The sequence below is a fragment of the Pithys albifrons genome, chromosome Z, assembly GCF_047495875.1.
Source record: "Pithys albifrons albifrons isolate INPA30051 chromosome Z, PitAlb_v1, whole genome shotgun sequence".
Taxonomy (NCBI): Eukaryota; Metazoa; Chordata; class Aves; order Passeriformes; family Thamnophilidae; genus Pithys; species Pithys albifrons.
Window position 1 is genome coordinate 61,855,516 of NC_092497.1, and position 20,611 is coordinate 61,876,126.

At 42.7% G+C, this 20,611-nt stretch overlaps 1 protein-coding gene across 5 annotated transcripts in view; it reads left to right on the top strand.

Annotated features, from left to right (window-relative positions):
* Positions 1-543: 543 nt before the first annotated feature.
* Positions 544-20,611, top strand: part of PLPPR1 (phospholipid phosphatase related 1) — a 125,528-nt gene continuing 105,460 nt past the window's right edge. The window contains exon 1 of one of the 5 annotated variants that reach the window (XM_071580412.1): positions 544-632. The gene's annotated coding sequence lies outside the window, so the exon portion shown is untranslated. Of the gene's footprint in view, positions 633-811; positions 1,091-1,115; positions 1,205-1,439; positions 1,530-20,611 lie in introns of those variants that run through there. The other 4 variants (XM_071580411.1, XM_071580413.1, XM_071580415.1 and 1 more) reach the window with 4 other exon arrangements.

A 20,611-nucleotide genomic window follows, 5' to 3' on the forward strand; every position in this document is an offset into this window, starting at 1 on the left:
AAAATCTCCTGGGTCACTTTTTTCTTTGCCCTGCCAATCAGGAATTTGGCTTTAATTTAATTATGGTGATACCATCCTCAGTTATAGTAACACATCTGTGACTTGGAGGCAAATCTAAGCCTGATACAGGGAAAAGACGAGCTACTCCGTGTTCTCACTGAGCTTGTAAGGCAGATTGTCCAGGACAAAGTTATGCTGCGTACCATGAGCTCAGGGTTCTCACACATCAAGAGCTGCTCAGGTGGACGGGGCCACGGATGGGTTTTGAGTAGGAGCCCAAAACACTGTGCAGCAGCATTGGTCAGCAGTCCTGCCCGGAGCCCCTGGAAGGGGGTACAGCAGCAGTGCCAAGGCCTGGACCAGGACCTGCATCCTGCCCTGCTGTCATTGACAACCCCTCTAACCCAGCACGTCTCCAGGGTTTTGGGGCACCAATGGCGCTGCAGGTCACCCCAGTCCACATCCTTCTGTCCCTTGGTTGATTCTCTGCCCCCTCCCTTTTCGGGGCGGGTGCATTCCCCACCTGTGGCGATGCGGGGCGAAGCCGCAGGAGCAGCGTGATGCCTGCGGCGGGAGCGGGGCTGGAGGAGCCGGCAGAACCTCCAGCCCTCACCGGCCACTGACAACTGCAGGTAGCGATGACCCCGGGCGGCACACCCGGCTCCAGCCTCCTGGGAGGGGACAGCCCCGGGAAAGCGGCCGAGCCGGTGAACCGCAGAGGTTCGAGGGGTCCCGCTCCCCCCTCCCCTCCATTCCGCCCGCCCCTCCCGGGCGGCCCCTGTCCCCTCCCTCCGCCCCGCTGCCGGGAGGGGGCTGGAGCCGGGTCCGGTGCCGGGGGAAGCAGAGGAGGAGGCGGCGGGCGGCCGGGAAGGAGCCGCGCCGGTTCTCCTGCGGACAGCGCTGCGGGGAATCGGTGGGGGAAGAGGGCGAGGAGGACGAGGAAGCCGAGGAGGCGGGCGGCGCAGGGAGGGAGTCCCGGAGGCGGCCCTCCCCGCCGCGGCGGAGGGCGGACCACGATGCCCGGCCGGCGGGCACTGCCCGCCCGCCCGCCCGGACACCGCCGCCCGTAGCGGGGACGCCGCAGCGCGGGGTGAGCGGGGCCGGGGCGACTGCGGGGGCGGCGAGAGCCGGGGCGAGCCGACACGGAGGATTCCTCGCTCCGTGCTGCAAAGCGGGCCGGGATGCGGGATGCGAGATGCGATGGGTCCGTGTCGGGGATGGCAGGAGCGGCTCAGGGGCATCGCCGCGGGGTGTGCGGCTCCTCTCGTGGGGGGTGCCTTTTGCCTCGGCAGGTGCCGGGTGGCCTCTCATGCGCCCTTCCCGCGGGACTCCCTCGGGGAACACCCCCTGGAAGCCATTCGGGAAGAGGGTCCGTGCTGTGCCCCTCGCCGCGGCGGGGCCGTGCGGGTGGGATGCGGTGCGGGAGGAGGCTGCGGTGGCGGCAGGGCGTGATGGACGCGCCGCATGCGGGGAAAGAGACTCTGGAGCAAAGATGCTAAAATGTCACCGCGTGCGATGCCCTGTCACAGGTCTGGATGCTTTGAGAGACCTCCGCCACTGGGTCTTTTCGCTTCTCTGGAAAACCCTGGTGGTATGGAAAGGAGGGAAATGCAGGCATTTTTATCAGCTGTCATTGACAGCTTGCAGGTAGTGAGATGAGGCTTCTGAGGTTGTACAATAGTTCTCTGGCTTCTTGTGGGTGAGTACGTGAGAAACAAATGTGTCAGAGGAACAACACTGGTCCTGCATGCGATGTGGTCTTTTGTGGGGCGTGAAGGCACCTGGGACAGAGCAGGGATTCCAGCTGACATCCCCTTTACTGCAAAGAAATGGATATGGTGAGAGAAAGCAGAGATCATGGCTTTGTGCATGGATTCTGCCTGTTTCTATTTGGGCACAAGACCAAGCTTTTTTAAAAAACATTTCGTTTTAGTACAATGGGCTTTTGTGCTTGATTTGTGAAGGAGGATTTCTGGTCAAGTTACTGCAGAAGGGGTTACTTCTGAGGTGGAGGCTATTTGGGGAGATTCCCCTCTGCCTTCGAATTTCAAGATCCTGTTTAGTGTGAGGACATTGCTGTGGACCTCCCTCTTTTTTAAGTCATCTCACTGCTCTCAGGTGTGATTTTTGGGCTGGCTATTTATAAAAATAACGATTGGTAAGACCCTAGGGGAAGTCTTTTATGCATCTGTCCACAGGTAACTTTAAATGTGCTGTACAGGAGGAGAATCTGCTTTCAAGGCTTGACACAGGGGAGGAAAAAGGACAAAATTTACATCCACTGGGGATCTGTCAAGTACTGGGAGCTATGACAACAGCTCCCTACTACCGTCCCTTATGTATTTGTATTCCTTCCTCTCCTCCAACTTTCATTGCTAGCTCTCACGTGGCATATTTCAGTGTTGGCTTATGCCCACTCTGGGCAGTGATGCTGAAAAACATGCTAAACCAATGTGTATCAGCAAGGATTATCGTCAGTGCTGGTTCTCTCCTTTGATGGCAGATGTGTACTTGTTTCAGAATGTATACACTTACTAGCTAGTCATTGGTGCTTTTTAACCTGTTTCAACACATACAATTTTTTTTTCTGATTGATGAGACATCAGAGGAGAGAAGGAGCTGATGGGGGAACAGTATCCTTAATTCCTCAGCTGTGGAGTCACATCTGTTCAGTTACAGATGTGCTTGGTCTGTAGGTCTGTAATTGAAGACATATTTTGTCTAGGTTGAGAGAGTTCAGTAGCAGAGCAAGGAGACTTTTGAATTTGCAGTTGCTTCATAGCTTTTTCCCTTTTTTTAATACTGTACCTTAATTTTATTTGGCAGCTGTGGTCATCATGAAAAACCTTGTCGTTTCTTTACTTAATCTTCTCTGCCTCTTTGTTCAATGGTAGGCATCTACTTACCATTCCTATTTCTTGTTTTGAGTTTGTTTTTTTAAATTGGGAAACATTTCTGTAATTATTACTTCTATCAGATAGTTTGTAAAACTGATTAGCCTACTTTCAAGTGCTCTAATTTTTCTTAATAGTTTCTGCAGCCTCAAATATCTTGCAGTTCTGTGGATAACACAACACCATGAAGGAGCTGTGTTTTTCCAGTTGTGTTCTGGAGAAGCTGTTGTGAATATCACTTTGGGATTTTATTGTGGAATTGTCACTTGGAACGAAAAGCTCAATATGTGCAAACTTGTCTAATGGAAAACAGCTGCCTATCACCAGTGCTTAAAAAAAGCATTCCTATAGTCCACTCATGCTGTCATATGTGTGCTGGTTGAAGTTATAGTGAAAGACAAACTTTTTAAGTTGGAAACTCTTCAAGGGTAGGATTTACCTTCAAGAGTATTTCCCCCCATCACTGTTTCCTGAAAATAAAGGTAGATCAAAGACAAATTCTGTGGTGCTGATGTTAGAAGGTTTTGTGAGCCTCTCTTTTCTCTCTCTATTGGTTTGTGCATAGAAAATCTGTGATACGTGGTCAGTTCCCCACTAGTTTTCACACAAGTGTGCTGAAATCAGCTGTTCCACCTTGTTCCAAGTGACTGAAATCAGAGTTGTTATTTCTTAGGAAGTAAGAACACCCTAGGTTGTAACAGCTTTTGAAGCCTTTGCTGTGTTTGTAGTCCACTGCTTCCCAGGTGAGATTCCCTGGTGAATTAAACCAGTTCAGTTTTGTTCTGTCATCCTGGTTGGCAGCTGGGAGATTAGTTCTCCAGAACTTGCTGCATAGTCTCTGCTGTTGTTCTGACTGTTAGTGATGCTCTGTGCTTTGAGCTTCCTAGCTCTGGGGGAAACCCACGCCCTTCAGATAGCCTGGCTTGATACTGCATTGAATTCTGCAGACTTAGCACTGTATTATTCACAGCACATATTGTCTTTATTTTTTGTTGTTTCTTGTTTGTTTGGGTTTGGTTTATTAATTTTTAACCTCATAACAGAAAAGACTAAATGCAGACATCAACCTGAAAATCCAGTTCTTTTCAGAAGAACACCCAAAGCTCTTGTGGTTTTTAATAGGTAGATGTTTGGTCAGGGTTTAAACACAAAAATAATGACGTACATGTTTATTGCTACTGGTGTGCAAAGTTGGTGCTGCAGCTTTCTCACATGTCCCCTCTCACCTATTTAGGTATTGTTTGCTAGGTTTGCATATCCAGAGTGAAACTTCCTTTTCAGTGGTGCTTTTCAGAAATGCTGGCTTGGCAGCAGCTGAGAAGCCCATTGTGAGTGGTATTGTTGTTCACGATGCATGTCCTGATTCTGAAAATCTCGTGCTTTTGTTACAATTGTGCTTCCATCGATGTCTGTTGGATGGCATGAACAGGGTTTGAAAAGGAGAGGCTACAGAATCAGTGGCTGCTTTGAGTAGTCATTGGCTGGGTTGTTTTGTATGGGGCAAACATTCACCCTTTTTCTCCCTTTTTGGAAAATCTGCTTTATTGGTAGTGTGTACCCTGTGCGCTGTCAAAACAGTGCTGAATAGGCTGCTTGTGTTGTAAACAATCAGACCTCCTTGAAAGAGCATGTAGTGACTGGACAACGGGGAATGGCTTCAGACTGAAAGAGCGTAGGTTTATATTAGATGTTAGGGAAAAACCCTTTGCTGTGAGGGTGGTGAGGCATTGAAACAGGTAAACCAGACCATCTGTGGCTGCCCCATCCATGGAAGTGTTCAAAGCCAGACTGGACCCTGAGCAACCTGGTGTAGTGGAAGGTGTCTCTGCCTGTGGTAGGAATGTTGGAATGAGATGATCTTGAACCAAAACTGTTCTATGATTCTGTGAATCACATGTAACTGCAATGGGGCAATTCCACAGAGTCCTAGGGAATGGAGGCAGCATCATTCATGTGGTAGTCTTTGTTGTGCTGCTTTCTTTTTTTGAATAAAATAAGCAAGTGGACTGATGACTGTCCATGCTCTTGAAGTACAAACAACTTTTCTTACCCAAGTAGGTTTCTATGTTTCATTTCAAAAGGATTGAATGTTGTTAGTGTGGGCTTTAGGACATCCCACAACAGTGTCTGGAATGTATTGTGCAGCTGTCAAACTTTCTGGTTATACTGAAGACCATACAGGAATGATTGAGGACATAATTAGTCAGAAAAGGGTGGCCACAGGCTGAGGAGTAGAGGCAGAATGGGTTTATACATACACGACAGTGTTTTGATCCGTTTTCCTGAAGGATTCGTTCTGCTTTATTCTTGTATCTCAACCAGAACGAGAACTAGCTTGAAGGCAGATCCATGTGCAGAGATGTGCTGATCATTCATTTAGCATGTCCTCCAGGGATCCGAGCACCAGCATAAATTGTAAAGGCATTCTGTTCATTGCCAAATAACAGAATTGTGTCTACCAGATAGAGCTTTAAAGTTAGCTGTGGGCTTGGACATCCTTTGCATTTGGAGTAAGATTTCTGCTTTTCTCGTTTCATGACCATACAGGGCGATTATGTTGCCCCATTCCCACATATCCGCTACTTTTTTAAGCTATTTTTTTAAATAGCCTTGACAGTATACATCTCCATTCATTTTTTATTTTCTCTTTGTTGTGCTCTAGCAAGTGGAGGGCTGATCCTTTGCTCAGAAAATTTTTCTCATGGAGGAGCAGTATTTAGAGTTAGTGGCTCTTGCCACTGATGACCAAGAGATTGTGCAGAAGTCATGGTAACTGCCTGTGAGACACTAACATTTTTAACAGCTCTAAGTCACCAATTTAAAAATTGAACTCTCCACAACTGCAAAATTGAGCTTCTTTCCTAGGCCTGTCTGAGAAAAAATGATGTATAAGTTTCCAAAACACATCTGAATCTCCTCCTTGTTGTTCCTGAATGCCCGCTTAGAGCTTGTCAAAGCTAACGTGTTTCTTGAGAAGCTGAGGATTAGAAGAGCTGACCTATTCAGGAGCTCAAACAGGAACATGAGATTGCAATGTGAATTTTCATAGATCTTTCTTCTGCTGCTTTTTACTGCTTACCTGAGGCTCCAGTGAATTCAGAATCCTACTTCACCACCCATCAGTTTAAATCCATCAAAAAGAGAGGAGGAAGAAAAAAAATTCCAGCTTTGATGGAAATACACACTGCACTAGGCGGTTGTATCACATTTGTATTCTGCTGTGTGCTTTTGTCACCCACGCTTGTAAAATACTCAGTGACAACAAAATGAAGTACATTTAATTTCCACATATACAATAATTTATTATGTTTGCTGAGTAATTTCTGTTAGCTTTTGTATGGTAGCTTATTTTGCTACTTGTTCCAGACCATCTTCCATTCCTTTGTGCATGGAGGGGAATGTTTAATACTGCATGAACTGAAGAGAAACTCAACTATTTGTTTTTAATTGATTGAGATATTTAGCAAGAATCTTGAAAAATACAATTTCATAAAATGCAGCTGGGATTTTTGGAGCATTTGATTAGAAACATTTATAGGAGTAGGGCAGAGAATTGGAAAAAAGAAGAGCTATTGTAAAAGGGTGCTTTTTCTTCCCTAGAACACCTAAATCACTCTCTTTTGTGCTCAAAGCTTGCTTGTAATACCAATGAAAGACACTCATTAATCTGTCACATAGTTCTGATGGCAAGGCCATATTTGGATAAATGAAGCCAGAAGAACTATGTACACAGACTTGTGAAGTACTCTTGCCTTCTCACAGAGCAAACCTGCTGTACAAACTCATGCTCCCCTATGCTAATGCTCTCCTGTCTCCTGATATCCCATGCCTGCTTAGCCAGCAGACCTGAGCACAAGCAGAACAAGGGCAGAACAGCCTGCAAAATGCAGGAATTTGGAAACTGTCCCCAAATGCCATTTGTCTGTTTGTAAGGATCGTGCCCGCTGACTGCAGAACACAACAGTGCTTGTGATGAGGACACCTGGGGAGTGTCTCACCTCTCACTGTTCTAGGAATGCTGTTGATACAGGAGGGAAAACACACAATTGTGTTGGAGTGTTCACACATAATTTTTGTGGTGATTTGGAGAGATGTCAAGTAGCTTAAAACCTTTACTAGGTTGCAATTTGCCATTCAGATTTTAGAGAACTGGATGTGAAAATTTATTTGACAGTGGGTCATCAGAGCATCTGGGGTATTCAGGGATTTGAATTGCTGGTAGAAAGAGCTCCATCTTAAGAAATACGTGGGGATATGGTTGTGTTTTCTTAAGTGCAGGGCCAGATCAGGCAGATGACACCAGTCTTCAGCAATATACTTCTGATACTGGTCTGAGTCAAGGGAATTTCAGGTCTCCCCAGTGCAAATGCGAGCCACAGATTGATGAAGGTTTCACATCCTTGCATCATTCACACAAATTATTCTCAGTTACCCTGAGAATACAGTGAATGTTACTTGGAAAGACATGAGAAGATGTGACACAGATTGTCACTCGTGAAAGCTATTAGGAGCAGGTAATGTCTTTCAGCAAATAAAATACAAAAAAAAAAAAAATTCAAAAAATACCCAGCTCCCTGAGACTTTGACTGAGACCCTACTATTTGCTGTCTGCACAGGACTGTGTACTCCAAATGCAGACTTTTAGAGCCCTATAGGTTGGAAAAGACCTTTAAGATCTTCAAGTCCAGCCATAGAGGGATGTCCTGGATACGTGATTGAAGGTTGGTTTTCTGTGGTGATGAGCATCAGACAGAGAGCAGTCCTTTGGAGCAGCCTGTGGTTTTGAGAAAACTAGAGGTGAGTCATGGGTTGTAGGCACCACACATCACCACTGTGAGTCTGCCAAAACCGCAATTCATTGGTACATAATCATTTCAGGCACCAATACAGCAGTGAATGGAGAGAGGCCATGGTTTTTGTGGGATTGTCACACACAGTACATCTGCTTCTGCCCTCGTGCATGCCCCAGTGCGTGCAGCCAATGACCCAAATATCTGAGAAACAACTTGGACACGTTCAGGTGTCTGAGGTCAGGTAAGGACAGAGACAACTGAACAGAAAGGAAATGAGAGGTTGGACGATGCTCAGCTCGAGCTTTATGCAGAAGCTGTAACAAGGCAAAGATGGCTTAAAACTGCATTAATCTGCCCTGCTGCCCTTCCCAGAGGAGGTGTAAATCCACATCAGCGAGATAATCTGGACAATCCATGGGCTGTCACCAGGTTCATCTCATGGGGATGGTGGAGCTGGACCATGTACCACTTGCATCAGCCAACAGATTATGCAAGGCAGTTGCAGAATACTACAAATTCACAGGTGTTCAGCAAGAAAAGCTGTGCCTGTGCTACAAGGGATGATCTTTAAAGAGAAGCTGTTCAAGGACTACATGCCATCATGTGCCTGTATGATTTGCATAAAAGTGGAGGAAATTTTGACTAGAAATGGTTGGTATATGGCTTTGTTTCTCTTATTCAAACAGTTACCATAGTAAAATAAAATTCTGCAACATGGATATTTCTGCCAGAAATGAGTCAGTTCTGAAAAGTTCTGGCCCAAAACATTGAGCAGAAATATTAGGCATAATTTTTTTCCCCGCAGGGCTGTTTCTTGGAGGATTTGTTTTATGTTTACTTAAAATTGTAAATATTAAGTGATATACCACTTTGAACTGCAGTAGTGTATGCATGTTTGTTTTCTTCATTTATTTCCAGTTGAGAGTACTAGGACTTATCTATGTTGTGTTAGTGCCATGAGTTTGACAGAGGAGATTCTACTTTTGACTTTGATGTCTAAGAGAAAGGATGTGGAGTTGGAAGTAGAAAAAGTAATTAAGGATCTAGTGAAAGTTCCCTATGTCTGCTAGTTCTGTTTGTGTACATATCTGTATTCATTATAGAGATTTTCTTGAGTATGTGGTTCAGTGATTGAAATAAGAGGTAAAACAGGAGAGCTGGGAACTAGGGATGAATTTGTTTTGGGTTGACCAAAGCCATAAGCTGTTTTTTGTGCTAACAGGAGGAAAACAGGGTGTAATTTCAGATATAATGAAATATTTTAATTCTTTTATGTCACTGTTTTATCTCTTTATGATTTGCAGCTTCTCTGCATAAAAAATTATTTTATTTACCCAGAGTTCAATTTTGAAAGTATCTTCTGTATTTGATGACCAGTGTGTTCCCCAGCCCCTCTGCTGTTCTTTCCTTCAGATTCAGCAGTCACCTTAAGAGAAGGGAAAGCACAGCTGGTGTTCCACAGAGCAGCAGTGATGTGAATTGGGTGGTTTGCATTTATTTAGTGATTCCCCAGAAAGTGACTGTATTTGTCCCTACAGGAAAGGGACCACCAAAGACAGATTTCTCTGCCAGTCTATCAGCTTTTGAAATAAAAGATTCAAACACTCTATTTATTTTTTATACCCATAACAATATTATTGCTTAAGCATGGTATTAGACCTCACTTCTGATCACCACAAGAGTAATGAATAAGATATTTGCACGAAGAAAGATTATTGTCAAGCTAAAAAACAACAGAAAGAGGCCTTTGCTGGAATGGTAAAACAAAAAACAACAACAACAAAAAAAACCCAAACCCCAAAAAACCCTAAGTGCATGTCATTGACCTTACTATTCTCCTGTTGTCTTTGTTCTCTAAGTAAGAATATATAGGTCAAGGAAATGGTAAATAAACTTGCTGTCTTTTTTCCAATACTTACAGCTCTGCATCTCCTCACATGTCAGTCTTTATTTTTCAGTATATAATGACCTGCAATTAATCTGTAGTCATTTATCCAATCAAATGCTCATCTCTTTCCAATCAACACCACGGGGGTGCTCAAAGGAAAAACAAATCTCTTAGGACATGAACTAATCCATTTCAAGAAGGATCTTATTCTGTAATGTCTTCCAGGCCAGGTACCCTATAAACATTCTTTTCATTCTCCAAAACAATTTTATTATCAGATAACTGGAGTTTGCAAATAATTAATAATGACAGTTTCAGTTAATATTTGACATAAACTGTGTTCCTTCTTGGGTTAGTCCAAGTTGAGTTAGGGATGGATGTTACTAGGTTCCTGCTGATCTGGAGACAAGTCAAAAGTTGGAATATGTTGTTTCTTCAGCACATGAGTTTGAAATTTGTATTACTCACCCATGGCCAGAGTGCCATCAGCATGTACATCACCATTGCACTGACTTGCACTCTTGAAGTGGGCTGTGGGAGGTGCTTGCTTTGAAAATGATTGTGATGCTTCTGGCAGTAGCTGAAGGTGTAAGTTCACAATAACAGTGACCTTCTAACACAGCCTTTCTGTCTGGTCTCTGGCTGATGCATTATTGCAAAGAGAGTGACAGCCAAGGGGGAGAATATGGTAGTGGTGATGATGATGATGATGATGATACACACCCAGTGACTGAAGTTTTCCACTGTGGACCTCAGCATTATCAAGAAGAGAATTTCTGACCAATTCTGCAATTTTTTTTTCTAACTATTTTAAGAAGTTATTTTCTGATATTAGAAGTAGCTACTTGACAAATGTTTTAAGAGAGACTGGGTTTTACCTTTAAATCTTCATTTACCTCCCAGAACTCACTTTGGCTAACATATAATCCTGTCTTCTTCCGTCATTTCTTCTTGGGGAACTAACATCTTCATAACACTTCCTTAATGTTGCCATTGTTTTATAATGGTAGGCCTTCATTTATCTTAAGAAGAATTACTCCTTTGCTTCGTTTATACAGTAGAGACAGTATCTGCTGCTGTCAGAGACTTAGTCTGATGGATGAATCTCACAGTCCTTAAAGATGACTTAATCTGGTCCAAAGTTATTCATGGGTTTCTTGCCTTAATAACTCAGTGAAGTGGTTTCCCAGAGCTAAAATGCGCTCCCACCAGAGAGCAGATGTTTGGTTGCATTATTCCTTTTTTGGAGAAGGAAAATAAGCTTGTAAGTGTGAGCAACGTAAGTTCCAAAGGCAGGACGACTTTAAAAAAGGGTAATTTTTGAAAGATCAGAATGATTTGTTGAGTAGGGGCTACTTTTCATCATTCTTTTGATACCTATTTTCTGGCTGCTAAATTCCTGCTGAGATCATGCTGATTCCTGGTTCTACGATGTTTGCTCTGGTATAGAGGACTAGCAAAACAGCTTGAAATCCCATTACACAGGTCTCATACTAAATTTTACCATGGAGCGCATGGAGAGCACACTTGCTGTTTGCAATGATGTGATATTGAATGATTTTTTAAAATCTTGCTGTATTGTGGAACAACAAAAAGCAATCACTTCAAAATTACCATTCCTCTTCCTTGTTATTCAAGGTAGGGATAGACAGACATAGCAAAATTCTGAGTATTATTGCTTGTAGAATTTCATTTAGCTTGGTGATCTTCAGCAGAAGCGAGTCAATGACGCAGGTAATTTAAAAAATAAATTTAAAGGGGAAATTTTAATTTTTTTTCTCTATTATAAAGCATTCAACAAGGGAAACAGAAAGGCAAAAGTAAAATCTGCAGTTTTGCAAGGAGAGGTTAATGAGTCAAGCAGTAAATAGTATGCTAATCAGAACAGGGAGAGAGCACAGTGAGCATTTCAAATAAAGCTCATATCAAACACAGGACAGAAGGGCAGGCACATTTTGAGATTTTTGCATCCTGTGCCCTAGTGAAAAAGTAGTATCAATGTTTAAGTGGGTTTTGATTGGCTTCATGAGGAGGGAGAGATGATAGGAGGGCAGGATACCTGAGTCCATCCAGATCTCAGGCCTGTGTGTTTTCTTTAGGTTGAACTTGTCCTTTGTCACTTCCTCCATCTTCTTGTAATGGTAAAAAGCATTTTTTTTCTCCTCTGTGCACACCCTTTTTTCTCAAGCCAGGTGAGTGTCCACCTTGGAACTCAAGCCAGTTACATCTGTCTGTCTCCTTCATCCTCCTCAATAACACTGCATGTACCATAACTTTAATTTTTTTCTGCTTTAAATTTATACTTTGATGTGACTGTCTAAGTTGTGCAGTTCTTCTGGGGTTTATTTACTTGAATATATTCAGTGGCCGTGTTTAATAGCCTAGCTGTCAAGTGTCAGGTCCTTTTCAGGTTTGTTCCCAACTTGGCTCTGAGAGAAGTTTGGTGTCTGACCACCTTGCTTGGCCTTCCTTAATACACCGGTCTTCTCAATCCTTACTTTTGTCTCTTACAGTTCTAATTTCATCCACTTTTGATGATGACAGGAGAAAACTGAAACTTCCACAGAAACAGCATGTCAGCAAAGTAAGATTAGTGGCAAGTTTTAGTTATGGCATTCTTGGTAGCACTTGACCCTTTGAGTTTGTGCTAAGCCTTAAGAGTCTCAGTGAGAGATTCAAAGTTTGGTTCAAGTCATCAGTGATTCAAGACTGGTAGTTTTTAAACTATTTGCTTTTAAGCCTTCAAAGGGCTCTTCTGCTGGTAGGTTTTGCTGATAAGTTGTTAAGCACAGCGGGTAATGGAAGTATTTCAGGCAGGTGAGTGACAAGTGGGAATTAAAAACTAATGTCTCTCTGTTCTCTCTCCCTCTACATTAGTGTAGCAGAAGCATTTCATGCACTGTTGCTGCAAACAGTTGAGCAGGGATAACTTGCGAACAAATGCTGAGCTGCTCAGAGGGTGTAGCTGTTATCCTGAAAGTTGTGCAAAACTCAGCATTTATTGTTTGTACAGTATATCCATATTTGATGAGTATCAGTTACCACAGATAGAGCTGGACTTTCAGTGGGAGGGCATAACTCAAGTGAGAATGTTGTAAAAGTGGAGGTGGAGAAGGAAGGGAACGAAATGGTGTAAAAGCTGGTGCTTTTGTGAGCATCAGTTGTGTTAGCAAGTCTTATGGGAAGGGAAGTTGGTCTATCTTTATACCTTCCAGGCTGAGTGGAAGGGGGGATCCCCCCTGCCTGGTCGTGTGGTGCTTGAGGATAAATTGATAATGTCAATTACGAATATGTTTTGAGTCTTGCAGCTCAGGGTGGTATTTTCAGTATGTTCAAAGGATGTCCTTCAGCACTGACCAGAGCAATCTCTAGCTCCATTAAGGCTGGATGTGAAAAGTGCTTTCCTATTTCTGGACAAACATCTTGGCAAATGGAAAAAACCCAAATGTTTACTGAGTGCCTCATTCTCATGTGTTGTAGCACTACTGTATTTGCTCAGAAAGATAATTTGACAGTTTGAAAAACTGGCTGCAATAAAACCGTTTACTGAAATGAAAAGCATCAAACCAAAAAGGCTTTCTGAAGTGGACCAAGCTCAAACAATTTATCAACTCATGCATATGTTAACACAGAATGTCGTATCTCTAAGCCAGTCCTATACTGCAGAGCTGTTATATCAGGATTAAGGCCATGCAGCTCCTTATTGGCCATGCAGCTCTTTATTGGTGAACCCACGGCACTTCCAGCTCTCCTCTGCTTTTGCACTCGGAACGTGGTCTTGGTTTGACCCCCTGTGCAGACAGGCAGGAAGTTTCCTTCACTTCTCTTCTGAACACAGTAATATATGTCTTGCCTCAAGAACAACCTCTAAAAAGGCATCTAAACTTTATAAGTATCTTCCAGAGAAGCGTATGTTCCTTTCCCCTCTTGCTGCCTATGCATGAAGGCACAGTTCATGGTACTCATCTTTTGACAATGCCCTGGTTTGTTGCAGCCAGTGAAGTTCTACAGGTTTATAGCAGAGGATGGCATGTCTTGCGTGAAAGGTGAAATATAACCCTGTGCACGTAACCTAAGTTTTATGTTCTGCACAGCATTAGGTGGATTAATCAGGATGAAATTAAGCCAAATAGAAAAGTAATTGCATTTTCCCTTCAATTTCTGGTTTGCTCACGTTAAGCAGTGATTAATGCAGGCACTCAAGCTCTTTCTAGTTGCTGTACTCCTTAAAAATCACTCATTTTTTAGAGATCTTCATTCTGATGAAAAAGTTGTAGCTCCCATCTTGGCCATTGGTGCCTAAATATGAAATAGACACAAAATACAAATGGCAAATGAAGTCTGTGAGTATTCACATTATGAGTTAAATGACAGACCATTTGACATCAACTCATTCAGATTCTGGAGAAGGTATGCTACAAGAGATTCTTAGACTGCATTTCCCCTTAGAGTTCTTGTGTTTTTTTCATAGAATTTGATCGGTCTTTGATTCTCTTGAATTTAATGTAAAAGCTTCTACTGATTCAGTGGGGGCAGGGTTTGACCCAGTATTTACAGGTACTGTAAATCAAACTCCCCTTCCCCCAGACTTAGAATCATAGAATAATTATGGTTGGAAAAGACCCATAAGGTCATTGAGGCCAACCTGTTACTGAACATTGCCAGGTTCATCGCTAAACCATGTCCCTAAGCATCACATCTACATGTTCTCTGAAGACTTCCACCATTTCCCTGCCTGTCTGTTCCAGTGACTGACCACGTTTTCAGTGAATAAATTTTTCCCAGTATTCAATCTAAATCTCCCCTGGCACAACTTAAGTTCTATCTTACTTAATGTGAAAAGGGCAAATGCCTCAAATAAATAATTAAACAAATGGTCTGTCTTGCCTGGATTTCAAGTGTTTTCCAGGAGACATTTTCACACTACAGTACTTGAGTTTGTTTATAAGCACATATGCTGTGCATGCTGACATACAATGAACACCAATTTATTAAGGCATTTCTCTTCCAGCTGAATGTGTTTGGCTGCCCTCAGTATATGCTCAGTAGATGCTCACCTCTTTTTTTGCTGTCACCCTCCACTCTGCTTTGCAAGTGTTGTCTCCCAGCCTTATAGGAAAATGGAAAGACAATCAACTCAAATTAGCTTCTGTGACACAAAATTAGACCCTGGAGCTTTCTAGAATGTATAGTATCACACTGAAGAGCTGCTAATACCTAGTGACTCCTTCAAGAAGTTTCACTTCTTGGTGATTTGGCCAGAAAGCAAATGGTAGGGATATAAATTAGCTTGACAGAAGTAGAAAAGATGGGTACTTGGATACATTTAGGTCATGAATCTTTACCTGCCAGTTGAGGGATTAGGTAAGTTTATTATCCTGGAGTCAGCTACCCCCTGCCAAGCACCTGGGGGCTGCCACTGTCAGGTGGGATATTGGGTGTGATTTGGACTGCTCTGATGCCTTTATGCCAGTCCCAGTATCTGTGGTTGGAAGCACAGCTTTACTGCTGCTGAATGGATACAGATCAGGCATCCAAGCTCCTTGTATTTCCAGTAACTCCTTGCCTTGTAGGCGTCATCCTGAAGAGGGTACCTGAGAGGATCAATCTTAATGTCTTTTAGAGCTTGAAGAAGCCAGGGACTTGAGGTGGGTTGCTGCAAGTGATGTATGTTGTCTAGAAGCGGATGTAAAAGGAGAGACTCAGTAAGAGAGAGTGCTTTCAACAAAAGCAGTGGGCATGTAACTGAAAGAGATTTGGCTGAGGAAGGGTGTTTTTATCATGTCTTTGACTATAGGACTGGCTTCTGTAACCCTCAAGGGCTCAAAAGATATAAAGAAAATTAGCTTATAAATGAAAAGCACTTAAAAAATTTCAGTCTTACTTTGCTACTTATTACTATCAGAACATAGTTGAGTTTGTTAATGAGATATTCCAGATATAGAAGCTTTCTTTCTCAAAACTAAACTGTAGCAGGGAAAAAGATTTTTAAGGTCAGTTGCCTTGTCAATTGCCTTGGTTTTGTTGTTTTTTTTTTTTAATAAGCTATATTCCTTTTTAGAATGCTTCTGAAAAATAGGTTTTGAGAAAAGAACAGTTACCATGGTCAAAATTAAAAAAAATAAAGAAATCCAACTTTAGTATTTTTTAAATGCATGCGTTTTTAAACCAAACACATTAAAGTGAACTGTAGTTCCCTTGTGTTCATGATGAGAAGGAAGACACCATAAGAATTTAGAAGTTTAGAAAAAGAATTGTTATTTTACAAAATCTGTTTGTATGCCAGTCTTCTCATGTAGATTTTCTCTAACATAAAGGTTTGTTCCTAAGTATCAAGTTTCTTTTTTATCATAAAGCTACTGCATTAGTGACATGATTGTCATACCACTCTCCACACAAGCACAGGCTTTGAGGGAAGTATTAACCAGAATCAGTTCAATTGCTTCTCCTTTTGAAGGCCTTCAATCTTTGTATAAAAGATGGGAGAATATCTAGACACTCCAGTCTATTTTGTCATCTCTGCTGTGCCCTGTGAGGATGCGTTTTTGTTTTTTGTTGTAAAATCTGCTCTTTGACCTTTCTCCAGCAGCCTCACCAGGGACAGCTCTGAGTCCTCTTTAGTAAGAGGTGTACTTTCTGCATTCAGAGCTGCACCTGAGCCCAGCTGGACACACCAGGCCAGGTGTTACTGACACCTGCATCTCTGTCATCTGTGTGGAGAAGGCTTGTGAAGAACACCAGAACTTAGTGCTGTGTGTTCTCTAATGGATTCCACTTGCCTGTGCAATGGGATTCATTTTGTCTGTGTTACAAACTCACCCTGAAACCTCTCGTGCTTACTCTCTACCCTCTGACCTAAACTCTCTGTGGAAAAGTGTCAAAGCTAGTATCTTCTGTCCTTCTTGCTTCACAGTATACATTTATTTGCATTGACCTTCTTTTGGAGTGATAGCAAAGCTTATAATCTATGACACATCTCACTCGTGCTGTGAAACACTTCCATTTCACCACAGGCACAATGGGGTGGTCTATAGGAGTCAGGCAAAGCAAAGTCTGAGTGCCCCTTGCTTCCCTAAATGCAAAAGAGGGAAAGTGGCACCAGTGATGACTGTTTTGGTGATGTGTAGGTGTGTTTCTTCCTCCTTTTCATTACCCCTAAAAATGTTTCACAGGAATAGTCCTGCAGCCAGAAGCTCAGAGGTAAGATTATTTATTTTAGAAATGCAGTTTTTCAGAGTGTTCAGTGTTCTCAGTTAAGGTTTTGATTAATTTTTGTGTGCTTGGTTAATCTTAACATGCAGAAAAGAGAAGAACTAATATATAGCAGTGGATTTTACTGTTAGCCCTTCCTTCTCCTTGGTATTACTGTGCTCTAGTCCTCTTGTCACCACTGTTTGGACAAAGCCTCCTGAGAGATGAAGCCTCCTGTTCCACCCCAGTTTCCAGCAGCTGGCTTGGATGGAAGTAGCCACTTACAGTAGTAGCAGAAAAATCAAAGCAAAGGAGTATTCACTCTGCCGCTTGGATGGTTTTAGTAGCATCCCAGGAGGTACCTTAAACCTGTTTTAGGTACATGTGTGAGGGCAGAAGCTGCTGGGCTTGACGTGAAGGCAGCCTGTGATTTCTGCACCTAGTTGTTCTGCACAACACTTTGTGGTGCTACAGAACATCACTTGAGCTCAGGAACTAGAGCCACTGTAGGTACATTTCCCTGGACAGGTTATAACACTAGTGGAAAGCTGATGTTTGAACTCTACCGGTGACCTTCTTTCTATCCATATAGGTTGGTTGTGGGAGCCTCCATCTGGGAGAGCTGTGTTGAAACTTACCCTGTCTGACAGTGCCTTGAATATGGCCCATCACGAACAAAGGCAGCATTCAGTGTGTGATTTGAGGTGGAAACAGAGCTGCCATATCTCCAAATCTCTTTTTCAGCCCCCCCTTGCAGCTTCTTTGTGCTGTCAGCATTCCCCTAGTTCTCTGGCCCTGCTCATCAGGCAGGAAAACAGCTGAGACTGTGCTTAAAGCAGCCCCAGCACTATTGCTGCTCCAGGTGCATCTGCCCTGTAAGGGAAAGTGTTTGAATGGGATCCCACCAGGCTGCATCACTGGTGACTGCAAGTTTAGAAATGTCAAGGTCAAGAGTTAGACCCCAGAGACTTGCAGAGAGGATGTCTGCCCAAGAGCATGGTGACTGCAGGAGTCAGTCCCCTCCAGGTGGATTTTGTCACATGCTTGGTCATGATGTAAGCAGTTATCAAGGGGTTACAGCAGCCACTGAAGATTATTTGAAATGTCATTTTAGAGCATCATAGAATGGTTTGAAGTGACCTCAAAGACCACTTCCAACACCCCCATCATGTCCAGAGATACCCTCCTCTAGTCCAGGCTGCTCAAAGCCCCATCCAACCTGGCCTTGAACACTTCCAGGGATGGGGCATCTGCAGCTTCTCTGGGCAACTCGTAGCCAAGAGTTTCTTCTGGGTATCTAATCTAAGCCTGTCCTCTTTCAATTTAAAGCCATTACTCCTTCTCCTGTTGTTCCATATCCTTGTCTAAAGTGTTTCTTCAGCTCTCTTACAGCCCCTTTAAATACTTGAAGGCTCTAAGGTTTCCTTGTAATCTATTTTACTCCAAGCTGAACGATCCCAGTTCTCTGTCTTTCCTTCACCTTCTGACAAGTTTTCCTCTTTGACAGTGATGGGACCACTGTATGTTAGATATCAACATTTGGGTTGTAATTCAGCATACCTTGGATCGTATTGGACCTTTGAAGTTTAATCCATGTTGCTTGATTAACTTTAAAGTATTTTCTCCCTTTGGGCAAACTTTTTGATTGGTATTGCTTTAGAAGCTCACAAACAGAAAAGCAGGTGATTTGCTACATCCAGGATGAAAACGATTGAAAGGAGATACAACTACTTTTTTATCTTGGTGAGGACTGAAATTTTTCAAATAATAAAAAAATAAAAATGAAATCTCCGTCAGGAGCAAAACCTTGGCATCACTGGAGTTCTGTCAGTTTAACTGGTAGGGAGTACAACCCTGAGAATCCAAGAGCTGTACTTGGCTTTAACAAGAAGAACAAAGTGGGTATGGAATGTTTTGGTGGGATGGAATGAAAGGGTTTGCAAGCAAGACTTGGAGCATAGGGTAAGTTAATTATTATCCAATATCTTGTTAGTCTCCAAGGAATAACAATTATATTTAATCAGGTTTTAAAAATATTTTATTTTTTGAATTGGGTTTTTCATTTGGCTTATTATTTTGGAAATTGAAGTGTTGCCTGAGCAAGGCAGAGATTCAGAGTGTGGTACTAGTAAGTCAGTATATAGATAATAAACCTTTGAGTGTCATTTAAAAGTATGCTTATCAAAAATTCATTGTCTTTCTAAGGATGCTGATCTAGTCTACAGTGTGAAAGGAGTGGTTTAAACCAGAAGCATTATTCGTTGTTGACTGAGTGGCATCTTTTACAGTCAGTTGGCAAGAGGTGAAAGAAAATCTCATGTGTTCAATGTGAAATATGGCCATTAATATCAGATGAAGCCTTCTGCTATGTAAGAAGATCAACTAGGAAAACCAAGTGGAGAGGAAGGCAAGGAATTGATCCAGTCTGATTTAAGGTGATCGAGATTATGCCACTGATTCCCACAGGGCACTGGATGCCAAAGTGTCAGCTGGGGCCTGATACTTGATGCGCTGGTTGCTATACTTGAGTCAATACCTGAGAGTGGCGGTGGTGCACTTGGGCTATCCTCAGTTGCAGTACAGATTCCATTTGTGAGATTCAGTATCTTGATCTCTTTCCTGTTGTCTTCTTTATTCATCTGCTATTTGTCAGACTCCTTAGATCCTCTCAAAGTGCCTTATTCCTTGGTCCAACTGTTTAGTCTCCATTCCAGAGCTCTGCTACTGCAATTTCTTTTACACTGGGTGGATTGAGGTTGTTTGCTTTTCCCAGCAGGCTTGGATTTCATCTCAGATATGCATTATGTTTATTATGAAATATATTACATTTTTAAGAGTTCATAACATGTCATGTTAATCGCTTGATGCCTAGCACAGGTGAACTCCTGTTGGCTTCCATACGTACGCTCTGAGTCTTGACTGCATGAATTTATCAAAACCAAACATAAAAGTATTTATAAACAGTGGGGTGCTTTTTTACCTGCTGTTACTTCCTTTAACTTGTATTTTTAATTTTTCTACCTAAAGCTTTATCTAAAAAGCGATCTCTGACTATATCCTCAGTTGCAAAATGAGGTATGTAAAAAGAGAAGGCTACACACTGGTGACTTGCATAGTGTAGAAGAAGCCTCAGCTGTGTTTCTTGTTTCAGTTATGTCCAGAAACACCTGTGATACTGTACAGAGACTGGTTAAACAGAAGACTGCTGCTTGTAGTGCTCCCCTGTTCCCTCCTTTTTGCTTGGTTTGCTTGAAGAGAAAGGAGGTCTCGGGCAATGGTAATCTGTGTCTGGGGGAAGGAAGAATAGATGTGGTGATGAAAACTCTGCCTCTGACCTTGCCAGGTTGTGGGTGTCCCAGTCCTTTGATGACAGCTGAGAGCTGCCTTCCTAGGTTTTGACCTCTGAAAGAAGGAGTTGCTACCACTGCCTTGCCTTACGTAGAACGGAAGTCTTCATACCTTACTGACAATAAGGAAGATGCAGTTACTCTTTTTAACTGGCTAAACTTGTTAGCTGCCAGATATTGCATATTATAGGTGCTGGATTTTGCTGTAGGAGCTTGAAGAGTTCAGTCTTTTTTCCTCTGATGGGTTTCCTTTGGATTTTATTTCACATTCCCAAGGGTTCTGTACTGAGTATTGTCCCAGCAACTGTGACTTAGAGAACTTAAATAATTTCACATTCCTAATAATAGCACTTGACTTTTAAAATGAAGCCAGACTGTTAAGACTGTGGGGCATGAGACACTGCAAGGTAGTTACATCTCAGGTTGCAGAAGGTGAGGTTCAAGGTGTCATTGGTCCCTGATGGATATATGTACAGACTGAAAACTTGGAAGTTGGAT